This window comes from Aethalodelphis obliquidens, unplaced genomic scaffold (genome assembly GCF_003676395.1).
Source record: "Aethalodelphis obliquidens isolate GAN/ISIS:26980383/991018 unplaced genomic scaffold, ASM367639v1 scaffold1849, whole genome shotgun sequence".
In the NCBI taxonomy this organism is placed as follows: domain Eukaryota; kingdom Metazoa; phylum Chordata; class Mammalia; order Artiodactyla; family Delphinidae; genus Aethalodelphis; species Aethalodelphis obliquidens.
Genome location: NW_020839756.1, coordinates 1 through 4893, shown reverse-complemented (window position 1 = coordinate 4893; position 4893 = coordinate 1). Strand labels below are relative to the sequence as shown.

The 4893-nt window shown below is 46.4% G+C and overlaps 2 pseudogenes; both read left to right on the top strand.

Moving 5' to 3' along the window:
- Positions 1–6: 6 nt before the first annotated feature.
- Positions 7–779, top strand: LOC113617108 (RNA polymerase II subunit A C-terminal domain phosphatase SSU72 pseudogene; annotated as a pseudogene).
- A 1623-nt stretch (positions 780–2402) lies between these two features.
- Positions 2403–3278, top strand: LOC113617107 (RNA polymerase II subunit A C-terminal domain phosphatase SSU72 pseudogene; annotated as a pseudogene).
- The last annotated feature ends 1615 nt before the right edge of the window (positions 3279–4893 follow it).

Genomic DNA, 4893 nt, shown 5'->3' with positions numbered 1-4893 from the left:
TCTGGCTGGGAGTCCCAAGGAGCTTCCATCATGCCCTCCTCTCCACTCAGGGTGGCTGTGGTCTGTATGAGTAACATGAACAGGAGCATGGAAGCCCACAGCGTCCTCATGAAGAAAGGGTTCAATGTCAAGTCTTATGGAGTCGGATCCTGTGTGAGGCTCCCAGGACGTGCAGGTAACCTCCCCGTGGTTTATGATTTTTCCACCACGTATGAGCAAATGAGCAAGGACCTTCTCCGCAAAGATGGAGAACGCTATAGAAGCAATGGTGTCTTACACGTCTTGGGAAGAAATGAGAGAATCAAGCCTCACCCGGAAAGATTTCAAGAGTGCAGGGATCCCTTTGATGTCATCTTCACATGTCAGGAGAGCGTCTATGACAGGGTGGTGGCAGATCTGTACACCCGAGAGCAGGAGACCTGTCAACCTGTTCACGTGATCAACGTGGACATAGACGACACCCTGGAGGACGCCACTCTTGGATCTCTGATCATCTGTGAGCTCTGCCAAGGTCTCCAGCAGGCAGATGACATGGAAAGCAGTCTGGCTGAGCTTCTCCTGGCAGCAGAGGGGAAAACAGGAAGGAGCTTTCTGCACACGGTCTGCTTCTACTGAAGATCTTGGCTGGTTTGAACTCCTTCCTCGGTAAGAACTTGTGCCTGGACTTTTGGGCTAGTTGGTATTTTCTGTGAGAAGTGTATTCAAAACTCTTTTTGCTAAAGGACATGTGTATGATTTTTTTTTTCAGAGACACCCCAGCCAGGGAAGGAAGTGGGGAAAAGCATTTGATGGGAAATGGAACACGGACTACCACTAGGCATAAAACCCTTCCAACACTGGGGACAGCATTCGAGGTACTCTCCTTGGAAGAGACAATTCAGTGCTCACATAGTTTCATGAGGAAGTGAACATCCAGGAACTCCACTTCCAGATGAGCAAACCATGGCCGATCCCCCGAGTCTCCCCGCTTCACCTTCTTCACATTATGTGGCACCAGTTAGTGTACTAGTCTTCAAGGGTTGGCTTAAAGAAGTATTTCTCAATTCTTCTGAAACATGGTCCTCCCCTCTGGTCTTGATTATAGTTTGAGCCCAAGATCTTGCTCTTCGCTGTGTGTTAGAATGTTTCAGGTCTGGGTCACTGACGCTAATAAAAAAAATTTCATGCTATATGTAAGTTCTGAGTACATTTTCATTTATGCCTGGTTTTTCCTACCATGACTTTTCTCTTACAAACATCCTGCTTCCCTTGTGCTCTTGAAGCCCTGCTTGGAACGAATTCCCAGGGACTTCTAAGGTCCAGCCAAGGCTCAGGACCCTCTGCTTTGAGACAGCTGCTCTCATGCTTTGGTGCACATCACAATCACCTGAAGGGCTTCGTACATCCCAGATCTCCAGGCTCGACTCCCAGAGTTTCTGATTTGGTGGTCTGGGGTCCAAATTTGCCTTTGTCTCATATTCCAGGTTGATGTTAAGGCCCTGGGTCTTGGATTCACGCTTTGAGAAGACCGAGTGCGTTTACCGAGGTAGGACTCTTTTCAATGTGACAATCACTATAATTGACAGAGGCACAGGGACATAAAATCTGTGGCTTTCTAAATGGATGTTCATTCTGTACCATTTTGAAGTGACAGGACTGTCTCTCCTTCCTGTTTGGTGTCCCATTCATGAGTTTTACCTCTATGACCTTTGCTCAGTCAACTGTGCAAACTAACAAAAGGAGTGGAACTATAAATGACTATTTCAGTATAGAATGGTCTGACAGAGCCGTACTTGAAGACATGGGAGAGCCAGTGGAGGCCACTCCAGTCCCTGGAGAATCATCATGAATTCAAGAAAATCAATAGGAGGATGTGTAGTGTTCTTGTAACTCCTGAAACACTGTCAGCAGGGATGTTTTCAAGGAGTCGCTTTTTACACTGGTGAATCATTTTATTACTTTATAGGCAAAACTATAGGAATCCTCCTGAGATTTGACACAATTACACTTCTAGAGTATCAGCTGATGAAAGGAATATGAAACAACTCTTGTAATTTTATGTAAAATTGACTTAAGTGTGAGCTTGCAAGTTTCAAACACGTTTTTCACAGGCATGTTCTCAAGTCACTGGAGGGGCTGGTGACAAGTTTTGGAGGACTCTAGGTAATTTGCCTAATATCAATCGTAGCCCCATCCACAGGTGCACCAACAGGGCTAAGTGGAGATTTCAAGACACACCCACGGGGTAAGCATACCCTTGTGGAGATTTAGACATTCAGGTGATTTAATGACCGGATGGTTCTGATGACTGGATTGGGTTCTCTGGTCAGAGCCCACTATCCAAACCCAATCACTCAAGAGCTAAGCCAATCATCAATCAAGAATTCTCCTCCCACTGTGGGGAGGTGACTCCATATAAACCCGGTTTCCGTTGTTTGACACTAACACAGGTTGGGAGAGCTGGACCCAGCCGGTCAACCTCCTGGCTTCAGAGTTCCCTCGGCCCCTGAAGTCCACTCGTCTGGCTGGGAGTCCCAAGGAGCTTCCATCATGCCCTCCTCTCCACTCAGGGTGGCTGTGGTCTGTATGAGTAACATGAACAGGAGCATGGAAGCCCACAGCGTCCTCATGAAGAAAGGGTTCAATGTCAAGTCTTATGGAGTCGGATCCTGTGTGAGGCTCCCAGGACGTGCAGGTAACCTCCCCGTGGTTTATGATTTTTCCACCACGTATGAGCAAATGAGCAAGGACCTTCTCCGCAAAGATGGAGAACGCTATAGAAGCAATGGTGTCTTACACGTCTTGGGAAGAAATGAGAGAATCAAGCCTCACCCGGAAAGATTTCAAGAGTGCAGGGATCCCTTTGATGTCATCTTCACATGTCAGGAGAGCGTCTATGACAGGGTGGTGGCAGATCTGTACACCCGAGAGCAGGAGACCTGTCAACCTGTTCACGTGATCAACGTGGACATAGACGACACCCTGGAGGACGCCACTCTTGGATCTCTGATCATCTGTGAGCTCTGCCAAGGTCTCCAGCAGGCAGATGACATGGAAAGCAGTCTGGCTGAGCTTCTCCTGGCAGCAGAGGGGAAAACAGGAAGGAGCTTTCTGCACACGGTCTGCTTCTACTGAAGATCTTGGCTGGTTTGAACTCCTTCCTCGGTAAGAACTTGTGCCTGGACTTTTGGGCTAGTTGGTATTTTCTGTGAGAAGTGTATTCAAAACTCTTTTTGCTAAAGGACATGTGTATGATTTTTTTTTTCAGAGACACCCCAGCCAGGGAAGGAAGTGGGGAAAAGCATTTGATGGGAAATGGAACACGGACTACCACTAGGCATAAAACCCTTCCAACACTGGGGACAGCATTCGAGGTACTCTCCTTGGAAGAGACAATTCAGTGCTCACATAGTTTCATGAGGAAGTGAACATCCAGGAACTCCACTTCCAGATGAGCAAACCATGGCCGATCCCCCGAGTCTCCCCGCTTCACCTTCTTCACATTATGTGGCACCAGTTAGTGTACTAGTCTTCAAGGGTTGGCTTAAAGAAGTATTTCTCAATTCTTCTGAAACATGGTCCTCCCCTCTGGTCTTGATTATAGTTTGAGCCCAAGATCTTGCTCTTCGCTGTGTGTTAGAATGTTTCAGGTCTGGGTCACTGACGCTAATAAAAAAAATTTCATGCTATATGTAAGTTCTGAGTACATTTTCATTTATGCCTGGTTTTTCCTACCATGACTTTTCTCTTACAAACATCCTGCTTCCCTTGTGCTCTTGAAGCCCTGCTTGGAACGAATTCCCAGGGACTTCTAAGGTCCAGCCAAGGCTCAGGACCCTCTGCTTTGAGACAGCTGCTCTCATGCTTTGGTGCACATCACAATCACCTGAAGGGCTTCGTACATCCCAGATCTCCAGGCTCGACTCCCAGAGTTTCTGATTTGGTGGTCTGGGGTCCAAATTTGCCTTTGTCTCATATTCCAGGTTGATGTTAAGGCCCTGGGTCTTGGATTCACGCTTTGAGAAGACCGAGTGCGTTTACCGAGGTAGGACTCTTTTCAATGTGACAATCACTATAATTGACAGAGGCACAGGGACATAAAATCTGTGGCTTTCTAAATGGATGTTCATTCTGTACCATTTTGAAGTGACAGGACTGTCTCTCCTTCCTGTTTGGTGTCCCATTCATGAGTTTTACCTCTATGACCTTTGCTCAGTCAACTGTGCAAACTAACAAAAGGAGTGGAACTATAAATGACTATTTCAGTATAGAATGGTCTGACAGAGCCGTACTTGAAGACATGGGAGAGCCAGTGGAGGCCACTCCAGTCCCTGGAGAATCATCATGAATTCAAGAAAATCAATAGGAGGATGTGTAGTGTTCTTGTAACTCCTGAAACACTGTCAGCAGGGATGTTTTCAAGGAGTCGCTTTTTACACTGGTGAATCATTTTATTACTTTATAGGCAAAACTATAGGAATCCTCCTGAGATTTGACACAATTACACTTCTAGAGTATCAGCTGATGAAAGGAATATGAAACAACTCTTGTAATTTTATGTAAAATTGACTTAAGTGTGAGCTTGCAAGTTTCAAACACGTTTTTCACAGGCATGTTCTCAAGTCACTGGAGGGGCTGGTGACAAGTTTTGGAGGACTCTAGGTAATTTGCCTAATATCAATCGTAGCCCCATCCACAGGTGCACCAACAGGGCTAAGTGGAGATTTCAAGACACACCCACGGGGTAAGCATACCCTTGTGGAGATTTAGACATTCAGGTGATTTAATGACCGGATGGTTCTGATGACTGGATTGGGTTCTCTGGTCAGAGCCCACTATCCAAACCCAATCACTCAAGAGCTAAGCCAATCATCAATCAAGAATTCTCCTCCCACTGTGGGGAGGTGACTCCAT